The 19,409-nt window shown below is 42.2% G+C and overlaps 1 pseudogene; it reads left to right on the top strand.

Annotated features, from left to right (window-relative positions):
- The first annotated feature begins 100 nt into the window (after positions 1-100).
- LOC127044659 (uncharacterized) lies at positions 101-19,111 on the top strand (annotated as a pseudogene).
- The last annotated feature ends 298 nt before the right edge of the window (positions 19,112-19,409 follow it).

The raw sequence follows: 19,409 nt of genomic DNA on the forward strand, positions 1-19,409 counted from the left end.
TGAGATTGATATCACGCAACTCTCCCTCACTTTAATCCAATTCATGCACAAGTCTCAACATCATATCATATCATATCACATTATATCAAGTCCTGCGACGATGGGCGAGAGACAAAGCAGCAGGTGTGGATACACTGGGAGCTGTAGCCACGGACCTGCACACAGGCGGCTCAGGTATAATGGTCGTTCCTCACTTACCGACGCAGCAGTGGAGCTCGGCATCTTCCTGAGCGATTGAGCAGCCCTATTCAGGATTGCACTGCTCACCTCCGTAGAATGAGGAGAGGGCTAGAAAAGGTGCCCTAAACATTGCCTGCTTCACCTTACCCTGGCCAGCATACCGCGGTTGGCGGGGATCCCACAAAAGCAGTTGAACAAAAACAAAACTCAGAGTGACACTGATCACCATCGACACATGGAATGTGCGCACGCTACTGGACAACATCGCGGCAGACAGACTGGAGAGAAGAACAGCACTTGTTGCCAGAGAGCTCGCACGCTACAACTTTGACATTGCAGCCCTTAGCAAAACTCGCCTTGCTAATGAAGGACAGCTGTCCGAGTCAGGCGGAGGCTATACATTCTTTTGGAGTGGCCGCAGCAGTGATGAGCGTCGTGAATCTGGAGTTGGCTTCGCCATCAAGAATCATCTTGTTTGGAAACTTGCCAGTCCCCCCAAGGATGTGAATGACTGACTAATGACAATGCAGCTTCCGCTTCAAAAAGGAAAACAAGCTACTTTGATCAGCGCATACCTCCCACAATGACCAACCCAGAAGATGTGAAGGATAAATTCTACGAAGAACTAGATGCTCTGCTATCATCAGTGCACCTCACAGACAAGCTGATTCTGCTTGGCGATTTTAACGCAAGAGTCGGATGCGATGCCGCAGCCTGGGAAGGAGTCATCGGGAAAAATGGAGTGGGAAAGTGTAACAGCAGTGGCCTGTTACTGCTGAAAACTTGTGCAGCACGTGACCTTCTGATCACCAATACAGTCTTCCGCCTCCCTACCCGTAACAGGACTTCGTGGATGCATCCCTGTTCCAAGCACTGGCATCTGATCGACTATGTCATCATCAGGAGAAGGGACAGACAAGATGTCAGGGTTACAAAAGATATGTGTGGCGCTGATTGTTGGACGGATCATAGGCTCATAGTATCCAAAATGAAGCTCCATATCATGCCGAAGAGACGACCACAAGGCTGTAAGACTCTCAAAAGGATCAACGTGTTGAAGCTGAAAAACAGCCGCATCACTGAAAATCTAGCAGAAGACCTAGAGAATGAGCTTGCTGATCTTCGTATTGAGGATGACACTGAGAAAGACTGGGAGCGATTCCGCAACACTGTCCATACAGCTGCATCAAAGGTATTAGGGCCCTCCACACACAGGCGGCAAGACTGGTTTGACAAAAATGATGCAGAAATCCAGGCCTTACTTGCTGAGAAGCACTGCCTGCATCGTGCATATCAAAACGATCCATCCTTAGCGGCAAAGAAGACCGCCTTTATCAACGCTCGCAGAACAGTACAGAACCGACTGCATAAAATGAGGGACTTGTGGCTGAGCGCCAAAGCAGATGAAATACAGGCGTATGCAGACAGGAACGACTACAAGCAGTTCTATGAAGCTTTCAACACACTCTATGGTTCACAGTCTTCTGGGAGCTTTCCCCTCCTGAACTCTGATGGCATTGTGCTTCTTACAGAGAAGACACAGATTCTCCAGAGATGGGCTGAACATTTTGAAGTAGTTCTCAACTGCCCCTCAGTCATCAATGATGAGGCCATTGACAAGATGCCTCAGGTTGCAGTCAATGACTCCATGGATGCTTCACCAGAAGAGGAGGAAGTGAAGAAAGCCATCAACCAGCTGTCAAGTGGCAAAGCCCCAGGGTCAGATGCCATACCAGCAGAGGTGTACAAAGTCGGTGGACCCGTGCTGTCAATAACCTAGTCCCAGATTTGGACCTTAGAGTCCAAAATATGGGGGTTAGCATGAAAAACCTCCAAGCTTAGTTACCAGCTTGGACCTGGTACTGCTGCCACCACCCAAAAAATTAGAGTGTTTTGGGGCACTCTGGTCCCCCCAAAAACCTTCCCTGGGGACCCCAAGACCCAAATCCCTTGAGTCTCACAACAAAGGGAAATAACTCTTTTCCCTTCCCCCCTCCAGGTGCTCCTGGAGAGATACACAGAAGCAACCTCCGTGAATCTAAGCAGAGGGATTCCACCCTCCCCGTTCCCAGCCTGGAGAACAGAATTACCGAGAGTCAATCTCTCTTCCCCCCTCACCCAGAGTGAATGCAAAGTCAGGCTAGTACATCTAACTCACACAGGTTTTCCCCTGACTTCTTCCTCCCACCAATTCCCTGGTGAGCTGCAGACCCAATTCCCTGGAGTTCCTCACTAAAGAGAAACTCCAACAGGTCTTCAAAGAAAGCTTTATATAAAAAAGAAAGAAAAATACATACAAATGGTCTCTCTGTATTAAGGTGACAGATACAGGGTCAATTGCTTAAAAGAAATATGAATAAACAGCCTTATTCAAAAAGAATACAATTCAAAGCACTCCAGCAACTATAGACATGTAAATACAAAAGAACATAAAAATCCCCTATCTGATCTTTGGTACTTACAACTGGGAAACAGAAGATTAGAAAGCAGGAAATAGAAAAATTCTCCTTATAGCTGAGAGAGATTCAGGCAGACAGAAGACAAAGAACTTAGACACCAACTTCCCTCCACCCAGAGTTGAAAAAATCCGGTTTCCTGATTGGTCCTCTGGTCAGGTGCTTCAGGTTACTTTTTTTTCAGGTGAAAGAGACATTAACCCTTAGCTATCTGTTTATGACACGTGCTGCTACGGAAATTCACTGAGCTGTTTCAGTCCTTCTGGAAGCAGGGATCAATTCCACAGGAATTTAGAGACACATCCATTGTGCACCTCTATAAGAGGAAGGGCAATCACCAGGTATGCGATAATCACCGTGGAATCTCACTGCTCTCTACAGCGGGGAAAGTTCTTGCAAGGGTTCTGTTGAACTGATTGATCACTCACCTGGAACAGGGCTTACTGCCAGAATCACAGTGCGGCTTTCACAAGGGATGTGGGACTATTGACATGATCTTCACTGCGCGTCAGCTACAAGAGAAATGTCAAGAACAGAATCATGAACTCTACATAACTTTTGTGGACCTGACGAAAGCGTTTGACTCTGTCAGTCGCCAGGGCCTGTGGAGGATCATGTCGAAATTCAGCTGTCCAGATAGATTCATACGAATGGTACGTCAATTTCATCACGGTATGATGGCTTGTGTCCTGGATTATGGTGAAACATCTGAGGCCTTCCCAGTCACCAACAATGTCAAGCAAGGGTGTGTTTTAGCACCCACTTTGTTCAGCATGATATTCTCTGCCACTCTCACTGATGCCTTTCAACACTGCACTGAAGGAGTAGGCCTGAAGTACAGAACTGACAGGAAACTATTCAATCTGAGGTGATTGCGTGCCATCACCAAGGTGAAGGAAACTGTACTTCGAGACTTTCTCTTTGCCGATGATTGTGCTCTGAATGCTAGTAGAGCCGGAAATGGAAGCCAGTATGGACAAGTTTTCATCTGCATGCAACAATTTCGGTCTCACCATTAACATCAAGAACACTGAGGTCATGCACCAGCCAGCTCCCCACGCTCCGTACTCATAACCGTCCATCACTGTAAATGGACAGAGACTTCAGGCAGTGGACCACTTCATGTACCTGGGCAGTACCCTTTCCTGAGCAGTGTCAATCGATGATGAAGTAAACTGCCGAATTGCTAAAGCCAGCTCTGCATTTGGCCGATTGCACTCCAAGGTCTGGGAACGTCGAGGGATCAGCCTACCAACGAAGCTGAAGGTCTACCGAGCAGCGGTGCTTCCAACTCTGCTATTCGCCTGCGAGATGTGGACTGTCTATCGGAGTCATGCACGAAGGCTCAATCACTTCCACATTTCCTGTCTGCGAAAGCTTCTAAAAATCAGATGGCCGGACAAAGTGCCCGATACTGAAGTCCTTACCAGAGCCAGTCTGCCATCAGTTCACACACTGCTGATGGGAGCCCAGACCAGATGGGCCGGACATGTCGTGAGAATGTCAGACGAGCACATTCCAAAACAGCTCTTCTACGGAGAACTTATCCAGGGAAAGTGCTCCCATGGAGGACAAAAGAAGCTGTTCAAAGACACGCTGAAGACCTCTCTGAAGTCCCTCGAGATCAACACCGCCACATGGGAAACCCTCGCACTGAACCGTCCAGCATGGCGCAGCCTCATTCACACAGGCAGTAATATCTCTGAGGCAAGGCATACTGCTGAGGCTGAAAGAAAGTGTGAGCTATGCAAGTCCAGGGCTGCCCGCACATTATCGACAGTGCCATCACATGTCTGCCCGAAGTGTGACAGGGAGTTTCACGCCCGAATCAGACTGATCAGTCATCTTCAGATGCACACAGCCCGGTCATCGAACGAATGAGCTGTTGAGGTCTTCATCGACAACGATGGACGAACATCAATTCCCCACTTCTCCATGAGTGCAAGTCCCCTAATGGATTTGGTAAAGGCCCGAGGTCCAGAAATGGTGAAGTGGACCAATGCAGCAGAGGGGGCGTTCACGGATCTTTGGACAACCCTTTGTAATGATTCATAGTCCCAGACTTTAACAAGGAATTTATTTTACAAACAGATGCTTCCTAGGTGCAGTTGGAGCAGTTCTGTTGCAAACGGTGGGAGAAGAGGAACACCCGATCCTCTACCTAAGAAGAAAGCTGCTCTCAAGAGAACAGAAATACGCAGTAGTCAAGAAAGAATGCCTTGCTGTCAAATGGGCCATAGAGATACTGTGTTATTACCTCATAGGCTGGCGATTTACTCTTGTGACGGACCATGCACCCCTCCAGTGGATGCAGCGGAATAAGGAAAAGAACACAAGGGTCACCAGGTGGTTCTTATCCCTCCAACCATTCCAGTTCCGCATACGGTGCAGAGCTGGATGCCACCATGGCAACACTGATGGTCTGTCACGAGCACACTGCCTGGCGTCCCAAGTTGCCCAACTCTATGGTGTTGAGCATGGGGGTGGTATGTGATGGAAAGTAAAACAGGTATGTCAGCCCCAGACTAAACAAATCCCTGTTACCATGGTAACCAAACAGCAGTTGCTCCAGGTTAATCAAGACACCAGGGGCCAATTAAGATCCTTCCAGAAAGCAGTGGAGATAACAGCTAGGTTGACTGGAACACTTGAAGCCAATCGGGGGTGGCTGAAACTAGTTAGGAACCTCCCAGTTAGTCAGGTGGACACATATCAGGAGCTGAGTGAGGAAGTTGCGCTGTTGGAGAGACTGAGCAGTACACACCATATCAGGCACAAGGAAGGAGGCCCCGAGTTAAGGGTGAAATGGAGCTTGAGGAAGTGGGGGCTGCTGTGGGAAAGTAGCCTAGGGAATTGTATGTGTCCTGTTTCTAAAAGGTCAGGTACCATAGCTGATACTATTGGGGTCCCTAGGCTGGAGTCCAGAGAAGAGGGCGGGCCCAAACTCCCCACTTTGCCCCCCTTGACTAATCACTGAGACTGGGAGACAAAAGAGACTGTGCAAGGGAGGATAGTTTCTTATCATCCCCCTCGCTGGCTTATAATGAAAATGGCTCAGTAGGCTATGACCCTTGCCTCTAGAGAAAGAAGGGCTCATAGAGGGTCACAGTGAGCCTCTGAGGCTAGTGAAATCCACCAGGAAATGCATAACCCACAGAAACAGACAGCTGCAGCGGCACAGGAACCAGTAAACAGAGCTGTAATCAGGGGAGTTTCAGAGGGAGTTCTGTTGGAGGAGCAGGTTTTTGTAGTTTGTGGATTGTATTGTGTAGTGTGTGTGTGTGTGTGTGTGTGTGTGTGTGTGTGTGTGTGTGTGGAGGCTGCTAGGGGCAGTGTGCTGGGAGAGCAGCGGAGCCCTGATTAGGGGGCGGGGCTTACCTGATTAGGGGTCCTATATAAGTAGCCAGCCAGCCAGGCAGTGGCACAGGAGCCAGCAACCAGAGCTGTAAACAGGGGAGTTTCAGGGGGAGGTTGCTGGGGAGACTAAGACAGAGGAACTGACAAGCTAGTTAAGGGATAGGGTGGTGGTCTGATGCCTGCTGAGGGTTTGTGTTGTGTTGTGTTCCATTGACTACCAGGCTTTAGGTGGGAAGGCTATGACTGATATAGAGGTAGCAGTGAAAGACACAATGAGGATGACTGGATGTGGAAGCTGCGGCATGTACATGATCCTGGAGGGGGTGCCTGAAAAGAGTTTTGTCTGCATGAAGTGCCGCCTGATAGAGCTCATGGAAGAAAATATCCGAGGACTGGAGATGCAGGTGGAAAGTCTCGTTGAGTTTAGGAGGGGGTTTGAGCAGATGATGGAGCACAGACACGAGGGGGCTGAAGGGATAAGCTCAGACGTGCAGATGGAAGCAGGATCAAAGAATTCAGAGGAGAGACTGCTTGGTGAGGAAAGTGGACGGTAGAAGCATGTGACTAAGAGAAGCAGGCAGAGGAAAAGACTGGCCAGTGAAGGGGAAATAGAACTCAGGAACAGGTTTGCAGAGTTGGAAAATGAAGAAGGGGCACAGCAGGTGGCCGCTGAAGGAGAGAGGGCAAGGAAAAAGAGAAGAGCTGATAGTCCTACAAGAGGAGGGGAGGAGTCAATGGAGGCAACATCAAATATGAGCCCCAGGAGGATTGCAAGGGTGAATAGGAATCGACAGGACTTGCAGCCAGTGGGATAGACCGGAGAATCACACTGTCACCAGGAAAAGGCAGGTCTACGTGATTGGAGACTCCTTATTGAGAAGAATAGACAGGCCTGTAACTAGAGCTGATCGGGAGAACAGAAGGGTGTGCTGTCTGCCAAGTGCTAAGATACAGGATGTGGACCTGAGGCTGAAAAGGATCCTAGCAGGAGCAGGGAAGAATCCATTGATTGTCCTTCATGTGGGAACGAATGATACGGCTAGATACTCTCTGGAATGTATCAAGGGAGACTATGCCAGACTGGGGAAGACGCTTAAGGAAATCGAGGCTCAGGTGATCTTCAGTGGGATTCTGCCGGTTCCTAGAGAAGGGCGACAAAGGTGTGACAAGATTATGGCGATCAACAGATGGCTCAGGCAGTGGTGCTATAAGGAGGGCTTTGGGATGTATGGCCATTGGGAAGCATTTACGGACAGAAGACTATTCTCTCAGGATGGACTTCACCTGAGTAAGGAAGGAAATAGACTTCTAGGATGGAGGCTCGCCAACCTGATTAAGAGAGCTTTAAACTAGAAATTTGGGGGAGATGGTTGGGAGATGTCCAGGAGAGCTCCAAGCCGGAATTTAACCTTGAGAGGGAAGTAAACAAAGTAAGAGGGGATACAGCCACGGACAGAAGAATTGGCATAAGGAGGAAGGGTAGTGTAGATAGCAGACTAACAGGTGATGCTGGTGGTAGAATGTCTCTGCCTAACAGGGTAAAGAATGTCAGTGAAGCCAAAAGGCAAAAATTAAGATGTCTGTACACTAATGCGAGGAGCCTAGGGAACAAAATGGAGGAACTAGAGCTACTGGTGCAGGAAGTGAAACCGGATATTATAGGGATAACAGAAACATGGTGGAATAGTAGTCATGACTGGAGTACAGGTATTGAAGGCTATGTGCTGTTTAGGAAACACAGTAATAAAGGCAAAGTTGGTGGGGTAGCATTGTACATCAATGAGGAGGTTAAATGTAAAGAAATGAGAAGCGATGGAATGGACAAGACAGAGTCTGTCTGGGCAAAAATCACACTGGGAAAGAAAGCTACTAGAGCCTCCCCTGAGATAGTGCTTGGGGTTTGCTACAGACCGCCGGGATCTGATTTGGATATGGATAGAAATCTCTTTAATGTTTTTAATGAAGTAAACACTAATGGGAAATGTGTAATCATGGGAGACGTTAACTTCCCAGATATAGACTGGAGGACAAGTGCTAGCAAGAATAATAGGGCTCAGATTTTTCTGGATGTGATAGCAGATGGATTTCTTCACCAAGTAGTTGAAGAACCAACAAGAGGGGATGCCATTTTAGATTTGGTTTTGGTGAGTAGTGAGGACCTCATAGAAGAAATGGTTGTAGGGGACAACCTTGGTTCAAGTGATCATGAGCTAATACAGTTCAAACTAGATGGAAGGATAAACAAAAATAGATTTGGGACTAGGGTTTTGATTTCAAAAGGGCTAACTTTAAAGAATTAAGGAAATTTGTTAGGGAAGTGGATTGGACTGAAGAACTTGTGGATCTAAATGCGGAGGAGGCCTGGAATTACTTTAAGTTGCAGCTGCAGAAACTATCAGAAGCCTGCATCCCAAGAAAGGGAAAAAAAACCATAGGCAGGAGTTGTAGACCAAGCTGGATGAGCAAGCATCTCAGAGAGGTGATTAAGAAAAAGCAGAAAGCCTACAAGGAGTGGAAGAAGGGTGAGATTAGCAAGGAAAGCTATCTTAGTGAGGTCAGAACATGTAGGGATAAAGTGAGAAAGGCTAAAAGCCATGTAGAGTTGGACCTTGCAAAGGGAATTAAAACCAATAGTAAAAGGTTCTACAACCATGTAAATAAGAAGAAAACAAAGAGAGAAGAAGTGAGACTGCTAAACACTGAGGATGGAAAGGAGGTTAAGGATAACCTAGGCATGGCCCAATATCTAAATAAGTACTTTGCCTCAGTCTTTAATAAGGCTAATGAGGAGCTTAGGGGTAATGGAAGGATGACAAACGGGAATGAGGATATGGAGGAGGATATCACCACATCTGAGGTAGAAGCCAAACTTGAACAGCTTAATGGGACAAAATCGGAGGGCCCAGACAATCTTCATCCAAGAATATTAAAGGAACTGGCGCATGAAATTGCAAGCCCGTTAGCGAGAATTTTTAATGAATCGGTAAACTCAGGGGTTGTACCGTATGACTGGAGAATTGCTAACATAGTTCCTATCTTTAAGAAAGGGAGAAAGAGTGATCCAAGTAACTATAGGCCTGTTAGTTTGACATATGTAGTATGTAAGGTCTTGGAAAAAATTTTGAAGGAGAAAGTAGTTAAGGACATTGAGGTCAATGGTAATTGGGACAAATTACAATATGGTTTTACTAAAGGTAGATGGTGCCAAACCAACCTGATCTCCTTTGAAAAGGTGACAGATTATTTAGACAAAGGAAATGCGGTAGACCTAATTTACCTCCATTTCAGTAAGGCATTTGACACGGTTCCACATGCGGAATTATTAGTCAAATTGGAAAAGATGGGGATCAATATGAAAATTGAAAGGTGGATAAGGAACTGGTTAACTGGAGACTACAACGTGTCGTACTGAAGGGTGAACTGTCAGGCTGGAAGGAGGTTACTAGTGGAGTTCCTCAAGGATTGGTTTTGGGACCAATCTTATTTAACCTTTTTATTACTGACCTTGGCACAAAAAGCGGGAATGTGCTAATAAAGTTTGCGGATGACATGAAGCTGGGGGGTATTGCTAACATGGAGAAGGACCGGGATATCATACAGGAAGTTCTGGATGACCTTGTAAACTGGAGTAATAGTAATAGGATGAAATTTAATAGTGAAAAGTGCAAGGTCATGCACTTAGGGATTAATAATAAGAATTTTAGATATACATTGGGGACACATCAGTTGGAAGCAACAGAGGAGGAGAAGGACCTTGGGGTATTGGTTGATCACAGGATGACTATGAGCCGCCAATGTGATATGGCCGTTAAAAAAGCTAATGCGGTTTTAGGATGCATCAGGCGAGGTATTTCCAGCAAAGATAAGGAGGTGTTAGTACTGTTATATAAGGCACTGGTGAGACCCCACCTGGAATACTGTGTGCAGTTCTGGTCTCCCATGTTTAAGAAGGATGAATTCAAACTGGAACAGGTTCAGAGACGGGCTACTAGGATGATCCGAGGAATGGGAAACCTGTCATATGAAAGAAGACTCAAAGAGCTTGGCTTGTTTAGTCTAGCCAAAAGAAGGCTGAGGGGGGATATGCTTGCTCGTTATAAATATATCAGAGGGATTAATATTAGGGAGGGAGAGGAATTATTTAAGCTTAGTACCAATGTAGACAGAAGAACGAATGGGTATAAACTGGACACTAGGAAGTTTAGACTTGAAATTAGACGAAAGTTTCTAACCATTAGAGGAGTGAAGTTCTGGAACAGCCTTCCAAGGGGAATAGTGGGGGCAAAAGACATATCTGGCTTTAAGACTAAGCTTGATAAGTTTATGGAAGGGATGGTATGATGGAATAGTTTAATTTTGGCAATTGATCTTTGATTATCGCCAGATAAGTATGCCCAGTGGTCGGTGATGGGATGTTGGATGGGATGGGATCTGAGTTACTGCAGAGAATTCTTTTCTGAGTGCTGGCTGGTGAGTCTTGCCCACATGCTCAGGGTTTAGCTGATCGCCATATCTGGGGTCGGGAGGGAATTTTCCTCCGGGGCAGATTGGCAGAGGCCCTGGAGGTTTTTCGCCTTCCTCTGCAAAGTGGGGCATGGGTCACTTGCTGGTGGATTCTCTGCAGCTTGAGGTCTTCAAACCACAATTTGAAGACTTCAATAACTCGGACATAGGTTAGGGGTTTGTTATAGAAGTGGATGGGTAGGGTTCTGTGGCCTGCTTTGTGCAGGGGGTCTATGAGTCTATGAGAAAAGGATAGAGCTTTGTCACTCTCTCTATATAAAAATTTTTTAAAAATTATTGGTGATGAAGTTGTCCAGAGATGGAGAGGATGGGACTATAAGTTTTCAGATGACACGAGAATTGATAGAGTTGTAAATAATGAAAACAGGTCGGTTGCACAGAGTGTTGTTTCAATTTTAATAATTAATAATATTTCAAGTTGTCAGATAACTGGCTCAATTGGACTGTATCAAAGAATATTCCTCAAAAATGTACACAGCACAAGACTGACATAAAGGTTACACATACCAAACCAATCTGGGCAGCAGCTAGCAGCACTGGACTCTTCCAACTAGTCACCAGAATTACAACCCTTTATATACGATGCATGTTTACAGAAAAGAGACACAGAAAGTGACCTCTTGATCCATGGAGCAATTTTTGTGGTATTTGGTTTACATAACTGATGAGTATGTTGAAATCCTCATTGTTTAAACTTTCTGGTTCTTCCATTATATCCATCGCCATGATATCTGAGCACTTTGGGAGACTTTGTTCAAAAGAAGCAGGAGGGATAGCTCAGTGGTTTGAGCATTGGCCTGCTAAACCCAGGGTTATGAATTCAATCCTTGAGGGGGCCATTTGGGGCAAAAATGTGTCAGGGGATTGGTCCTGCTTTGAGCAGGAGGTTGGACTAGATGATCTCTTGAAGTCCCTTCCAACCCTGATATTCTGTGATAGCAAAGAGGGGCTCTATAAAGAGGTATTAAGCTTACAAAAACAATTGAACAAGTTTTTGAATACTCTTGATCAATTTATGGCCTGCTCATCTACAGTCACAATTTCAGTGGTAATCTGGTTTGATTTAATTCACAACAAAGAAATGGAATTATATAAAGAGAAAACTGGAAAAAAAATGATTCAGAGAAGCTATGCAACCTATCCATTTCCTAGCAAACATGACTGATTCCAAATGAAGAGATGAGAGGTTAAATCAAGAACAAGGTGGTTACACTTAATGCAATATATTTATTTATGCTTCCTGTCTTTTATAACATTCAGAATTAGATTTCTACCCCAAAAGTTTGCAAAGGAAGTTGTACCACAGTTTGCTGCATTAAAATAGTGAGAAATAGTGTAAGTTAAGTCATAGAAGACTGGACAGTTGAATTCAGAGTTTTGTCAGTTTTTAAAAGACCTACACTGTAGTCTAGTCACTTCAGCCATCAGTTATATTTTAGTACATTTAGATTGGCCTGGTAAGAATTTCATCATATACTAGATACTGAAAAAGCAGTTAAACTGGTTAGAGTAGCTTACCATTCATTTACATCTAAGGGTAGATACAGAAGAATAGCAAGCCTAACTTTTTAGTAGGCTGGCAAGTTGGTTATTTTTTTCTTGTGTTTTACTTTCAACATTACAAGCATTAATTCTGGAGAATATCTTTTTATATGTGAGGTATGAAGAAGCTTACAAAATGAATCACATAGTTCAACATCTGTTTTGTATTTCTTAATTTTTTTTTTAGTGGAATGTTTTTTCACAAAAAAAGTGAGACATTAGCTGGGGGAGAATCACAATGATCCTCTGAGCCTCAGTCTTGTGGATTACATGATGCAATCAAAATCCTCTGGAATATTTTTGTATATTTCTGTACAGTCCTCTAGCTCATATTTATACATATGTATATTTGTATCAAATAATTTTACACAATCTGTATGTTGTAATATCTCCTATTTCTCCTAGTAGATCTATATTTTTAATGGCACGAAAGGTGGGAGTCATTTTGGTGACCACTAAGAGTAATATTTTTTTTGAATTAAGTGTACACACAAGAAAAAAAAAACCGGAGCTACACAGAATTCAAAACATCACTGAGTGGCTAACATAGAAGGAGGGCATCACTGAGTGGCTAACATAGAAGAGGGAAGAATTTTATTTTTAATCTAAAAAGTAGAAAGTCTATCATGCTAGCATTAGTGGATTTAGATTCAGATAATAAACTAATCCTCTCACTTTACTTTATTTGCACTTACAGCTATAATTCCCCCATTAGAGAACACAGACCTATTATACTTCTCATTTCTTTGATGTGTTCTGTCTCCATTGTACATTACAGATGTACTGACCTTGTTTTGCTTACATCCCAAATGTGTTGCTGAGTGGCAGAGATATTACCAGTATTTGCTAAATGATACTTCCATTTTATACTTCAGGATGAACAACTATTAGTCAAACTTCTAGTGACCACTTACTGTCATTATTTTTAAATTGTATTACTCAACATCACACTTTTTAAAGAAAAAAATACCTCATCTACTGAAAAAAGTGACCTGAATGTCAATATACTTGCTTAATGCTCCAGCAAGCACCTCAATTTCTCTCCATTTTCAAAGCACTTGGAAGTCATTTGTATGTCATACTTTGACATCAGAATGAAATCTTTTATGTTTTAAAATCACTTGGCAAACCTTCAGGACATTTCTCCTTTAATATTAGAAGTTGTGTGGAATGTAGAGGGCTGATTTCAATCAATTTCATTGGCTAATTTTCCAGGTATTAATTCTGTAAATGCCCTCTGCATACCGACTGTAAGTGAATCACCCAGAAGAAAAAAAATCCATATGCTTGTTTCTCATTAATTTTCAGTTTATATTAGCAGTAGATGCCTTGGCACAGGGTATTATGTGTCTCAGGCAACCAGCTTCCACAAGCCAGTTATTAATCCCCAAGGAATTATCTGGTCCTTGATCATTATTGCTTAATTAAAAGAGAAATATCTTTATTGTTTTTCCTACTGAATTATTCTCTTTTAAATCTGTGAACATCTTATATTTTTATAATATATCTTTAAAATTTGTACCAAGAACTCTGGATGTCAAAATGACCATTCTTGCTACAAACACATTAATGGCTGCTTGAACCACTTCATACTTTCACTTTTTATGAAAGACAAATCAAACGCTGAAGTACATTTGTTTTTGATTTTCAATTAAAGTGAAAATTTATATGAAAAAGTTTGTAGAGCCCTTGCAAAACTGAGGGAAAACCATTTACCACTGAACTGTAAAGGATGGGGAAAAAAGACTGAAATAGTGTTTCCAACTTAAACTTAAAATCATATCCTAGTAAATAAGAGTGACAACAATTTAGTCTCAGCCTACAGCAGAACAGCCAGGATCAGATAAAACAAATACAGTGCACACTGGATTGGACAGATTCATATATTGGAGGTTTTCCCATTCAATATGAATATGCATAGAAATATAATGTCAAGACATATTACAGCAGTGGAAAAAAGTATAGCCATATGCAGTATGGTATATATTAGGGAAAAGAGCATACAATTCTGTAATATTTGCTTATAGCAATCAAAGGATTTATTGGAATGCTGCAAATGACAACTCCAGCAAACACAGGCAGGATTTAACTTCCTTCTAGTGTCCCCTGAACCAACACAACAACAACATATCAAAACAAGACATGAACACACAATCTTAAACCTATCATGTAAGGTGCTGAGCAGGATTGATTGTTCATTAGGAGCTGGCAGAACTACACCCCACCAATAAAGCCTAATCACTATCTGTAGTGTTGCTACTGTAATTTAGGGTGCAGTAATACCTTGGAGAGGCTGAAGCTGTTACAGTGCTTACTAGGACTCTGCAGCATGTAGCTGGGGAAGAAGCTGCAGAGCTGTGATTCCAGAACAATACTAGACTAATTTAAACTAGCAGGAGGGTATGGAGCATCTCAAACTTTTCCTCCTGCTTGCAGCCAAGGTATATCCTAGCTTCTCCAGGCTCAGCAACAGGGGGCTCAAAATTGGAAGGGGTGAGGTACTTGGATGAGAAAGATCTGGTGGAAGTTTTTCAAGATCAAGTAAGTTAGATGGGAAGAGGAAAGGTTTTGAGCCTGATCAGGAGCTGGAAAGTGGGGGATCAGGAATGGCCAAGGTTTTGAGCTAGGGCAAAGGGTTTCTGAACTTTGGGTTTGAAAAATGTGTGGACAGAGTGGGAGTTTCTCATTCTGGGGTGCTTTTTTGAGCTAAGAAATGTTGTGGGTTCTAGTAATTTTATGAGGAAGCAGAGTGTCTCTCTTGTGGTTTATATTTTTGTAATGGCAAGCCATTTACTGTGGGTGTTTTCTGAGAAACCAAAGTCTGTAAATCTGCATGCACAAATGTCTTGGGTCCATCTCAGTTTTACTTTCAAAAGTTCAACAATTTATGCAATGTATGGATGTCCACTCAGATTATTCTTTATTCATTATTTTCTGAACTCCTTAGTGTAGATCCTGCTGACTCAGTATGTAGTCGTAAAGTCAAGCAAAATTTTCTATGAAATTAATAGCGGTTATGGCTTAGTAAATATTGTAACACTAGGCCCTGAATCAGCAGGAACTGAAGAAACTACTTTCACGAATCAAGTATCACGAGTCTTAAACATAATACATTAGCTAACTAGAGTCCTGTGAATACAAATAACAGACCAGGACAATATAATTGATTTTTAGTCTCTGTCTGACCAAGGCCTGCCCACCATCTTCATTTGGTGTAACATAGTCACTTGGTATGACAGAACTAAGACAAGTTGATTACATTACTTTAATTCTTTACAGAAGGAAGAAAATGTAATGAATTTTGTCCAGTCCTCAACATTTGAGCTGTATTTACAACACCACATCTTAAAACAAGCTGATACTGTTTTCCCCTAACCATTCCCACCTTTTCTTTTTCATAGCTGCTAATAAGTAGAATGGACATTAGAGAAATTATAGTAGAGCTGACTTCAAGAAGCAGAACAAAAACAATACTCCCATAGAATCAAAGAAATGTGAGGCTGGAAGGGACCTCAAAAGGTCATCTAGTCCCATGTTGGATTTACTGGGGACAGACACAGCTGAAAATGTTTAGTTTATGGAATTGAGTAAAATAGCATATAATCAGAAGATTCATTCATTTGTGAATGCCCTAGAAATAAATAATTACACCAGTCACAAGTTAATTCTAGAATGATTATTTTCACAAAATAATCTTTGACAATGCACCCAAAGACACTGAACAGTTGTATTATGATATTGAGTAGTGTATTAGAACAGTAATCCTACTGACAGTTGTTCATTATTGCTATAGTGTATCTATTTGGCTTTGATTACCTAAGATACATTCCAGACCCTCTTCATCCAATATTCACAATTTTAACCATTCCTTGATTGATAAGTAGAATAAGTTTATTCTACCTAGGTTTTATATGTGCGCTGGAATGCTGGGGATAGCTGGAGATGCATTTCAAAGCGTGGATAATGTTTCACTATCAGTTCTATTAAGTCTCTGACACGTCCATATTGATTTAATCATTAGACTCATGATGACCTTTAAAAGTCAATTCCCCTCTTGAGCAAAGGAGGGTTATTTCAATGAAAAATGAGAGTTTTTTTTTCTTTTCATGAGAAATATTTTTTTTCCAGTATTTTTTATTTTGATCACCATGGAAATGATTTATGCCATAGTTTCTATACATGTTCATGCTGGATATGTGGACCATTGGAGTTAGGCAGCTAAATACAATGCCAGTGTATCAAGAATGGAAAATCTAGATTTCTTTCTGCTTTCTTCTTCTTATCTGAAACACTGAGTAGTTGCACAAGTGACTAATGAGCAGACACTAGCAAGTGTCCTGAAAAAGTTTTTCTATTTGTTCAAACAATTTTAATTTTGATTGTGAGCATTTTGCAGCACTGTTTCTGTCACCATAATTTCCAAGGAGCATGCAATCAGGTGAATTAAGAAATAATCTGAACCTTTACTTAAAGCTTAAACTAATCACTTCTGCAGTCCAGGAAAGTTCATTAATAAAACCACTGCTTTTCATTACTCTTCTGTAAGATCCTGCTAGTAGTCACTGCTATAGATATTGATGGAGGACATTTTAACTTTCTCTTTTCACATGCATATAACTATCTGAAACTTAATTATTCATTTGTATTGCAGCTAAGATTGAGGCCCCACAAAGCCGAGTACTGTGCAGAGTAGGAGACAGTCCCTGCTCTGATGAGCTTACAGTTTAAATAGACAAGACAGATGGAAGGTGTGAGAGAGCGAGTATTAGTAGCCTCATTGTACTGATGGAGAACTGAGGCACAGAGATTGAGACGTTCCCAAGGTCACACAGGAAATCTTTGACAGAGCTGAAAATTGAACTAGATCTTAAAAGACCAAGCTCCCTTGTTAACTTTTAGGCTGAAACCTTTCACACTTGTGCTCTGCCTCCAGGTAAGCAAAATCTCTTTAGAAGTTTTGGTGTAATGGGCAGTGGGGAATCATTGTTCCCATTGTGTAAAATAAAACAAATACCACCAACAATATTTTCTTTTACCAGGATTACAGCAAATACGCTTTGGGCATGAAAACTGGCATGAATATTGTCTTCACTTTAAGGCAGCAGAGATAAGTATTTTCATTTAGTTTAGAGGTAAAAGTCTGTTTTACTAAAGACGTGACCATTTGAAAATTATATACTGAAGACAGATAACAAAATATTCTCTGAAATATGCAGATGTGAAAATAAACAGATGCACACACCATGTATGTAGCTAGTACAGAGGCAAATTTTGTATGGGTTCTCAAGGTCTGAAAATCAATGCAAAGAACATGATTCCACTATGCTGAAAGAAAGTCTGTGCAGAGGCTGCACAGGGAGGTCCACAGACCCTGTGTAGCACAGCTCGTTGCTTCCCTTATTCCTGATCATCCGGTGACTTGTTTCGTGGACCTGCAATAATCATATGCCCCAGTCTGTTGGAGATATTAAAAAAGGGAGTATTATCAGACCATGCTTGGAATGATTAGCCTAGAAAAAGAAGCTGTCTTTCAGTCATGCCCAAGGTGAGGTATGAACATAATTTTCAGCTTGAGGTATGAACATAATTATTTCACAAAGGTCAAGGGGTTGCAGCTGAGGTTTAGAACATGCTTTTTGCCTGTTCCACTACTTTGTACCACGCAGGAGTCCCCAGTCAGTATAGCCCTCTTCTACACTCTCTTCCCCACAGTCTTCTCATGAGCATGTGGAGGGCTATCTACTCAAAGAACTTACACAGCCCTCATCACTATAGTATCCAAGTATTTTAAAAATAGAACTAACCTTAACAACCTTCCTCTTCATTTCCAGCCTATAGGGAAAATGCTTGATTAAGGTTTAGTTTTATGTTGGTGGGCATGTGAAAAGTGTACTGAGGTGAGGCTAACTTGAAGAGACTAATTTTGCATTATGTGTGTGTGTGTGTGTGTGTTCATCCTTATTTTCCAGGGTTTCATCCTAGCCATTCAAATATTCTGCTAATATCTATTTGTTCAGGAGCTTGACCCTTATTTAGTACTCTGTGTTTTGCCCACTATCTACATATGGATGGTAGTTGGAGATTTTACTGTTCAGAAGCTGATTTCTATACATCTCTTTCCCTCTTTGGAAACCTGTAGATCATGGAGAAATAGGAAAAAGCAAGCTTTAAAATCCATGTGTGAAAGACATACTAGTTTTACACTGTTAGATATATGAATTCTAGAAATGCTGGCTTTTACATGTGGCCTGATACTTCTAATTGTAAATGAAATACTGTCATAATATGGGGCCATTTACTAGTTCCAAAAAGATCAGGTGGCATGTGTGTACGTGCATATAGCCCTGAACTGGTGTCAGTGGGTACGCAGGGCTGCAGCAGTAGTTTATAACAAATTAGAATCAGTCCCTTCCTTGCAACATCTCTCTCTGACAACACCAGTTTTGTTTACAGCAGTTGAAGAGTCTAGCACATTGGCACCTAGTTACAAAATCAGCCACCTAATTAGATGGGGATCACTTTCTGTGTGAACTCTTCCAAAGAAGGAACTCTCCTTTTCAGTGGGTGGCTAGAATGGTTATTTTCATTCCAAGCCATTTTTATTTCACTTGATGTCCAGGGAAGATACAAGTATATATAAAAATAGCAGCACAGAACTGCATTCAAAGCTTGTCAGTTTATCACACAGCACTAAAGGAACAAATAATGGGTTTAACTTATCTGGCAGTTGGATTTGCTCTTGGTGTGTAATATTCACCATTCACGAAGACCATCACCATCGTTGCTCATTGCTATGCCAATAAACATTTTCCTGTTAATGATACTTAGTTTGGACTTCCCTTTGATTTGGATAGTGATGTCTTTTTTTATTGATTGTTAGAAAACTAAAAGGAAAATCTGAGATTGCACTAGCAGAGATAAAGCTATCTGATGGCAACAAGTGTGAAGATTCTGTTTGGTTTGAGTTTTGTATGATGTTTTTCTATGAGGATTTTGAGAAAATCCTGAAGTTAAAAGAACATCAGCTGCTTCTGGACAAAGTCTCCAGCTGACCGAAGAAGCAATATCTTGTAGTATTCAAGTATTATATGCCAGCAGGCTTGGTTGATTTAGAATGGTGAAAATTCCTTGATAGTCAGGGGAGATATTTTAGCATGGACATGACAGAAGTCTATTTCATGTAGTTTCAAATACATTAAGCTAACTATGAAAACAATTTCGCTGTGAGTTTTGGTAGTCTATATATGCAGCAATTCTACTCCCTTCTCCCCCATGACCCCCACAATATCTGTATATTACATACATAGAGCTAGATCTTCAGCTGATGTAAATGGACACAGCTTCACTGAA

This window comes from Gopherus flavomarginatus, chromosome 2, assembly GCF_025201925.1.
Source record: "Gopherus flavomarginatus isolate rGopFla2 chromosome 2, rGopFla2.mat.asm, whole genome shotgun sequence".
Taxonomy (NCBI): domain Eukaryota; kingdom Metazoa; phylum Chordata; order Testudines; family Testudinidae; genus Gopherus; species Gopherus flavomarginatus.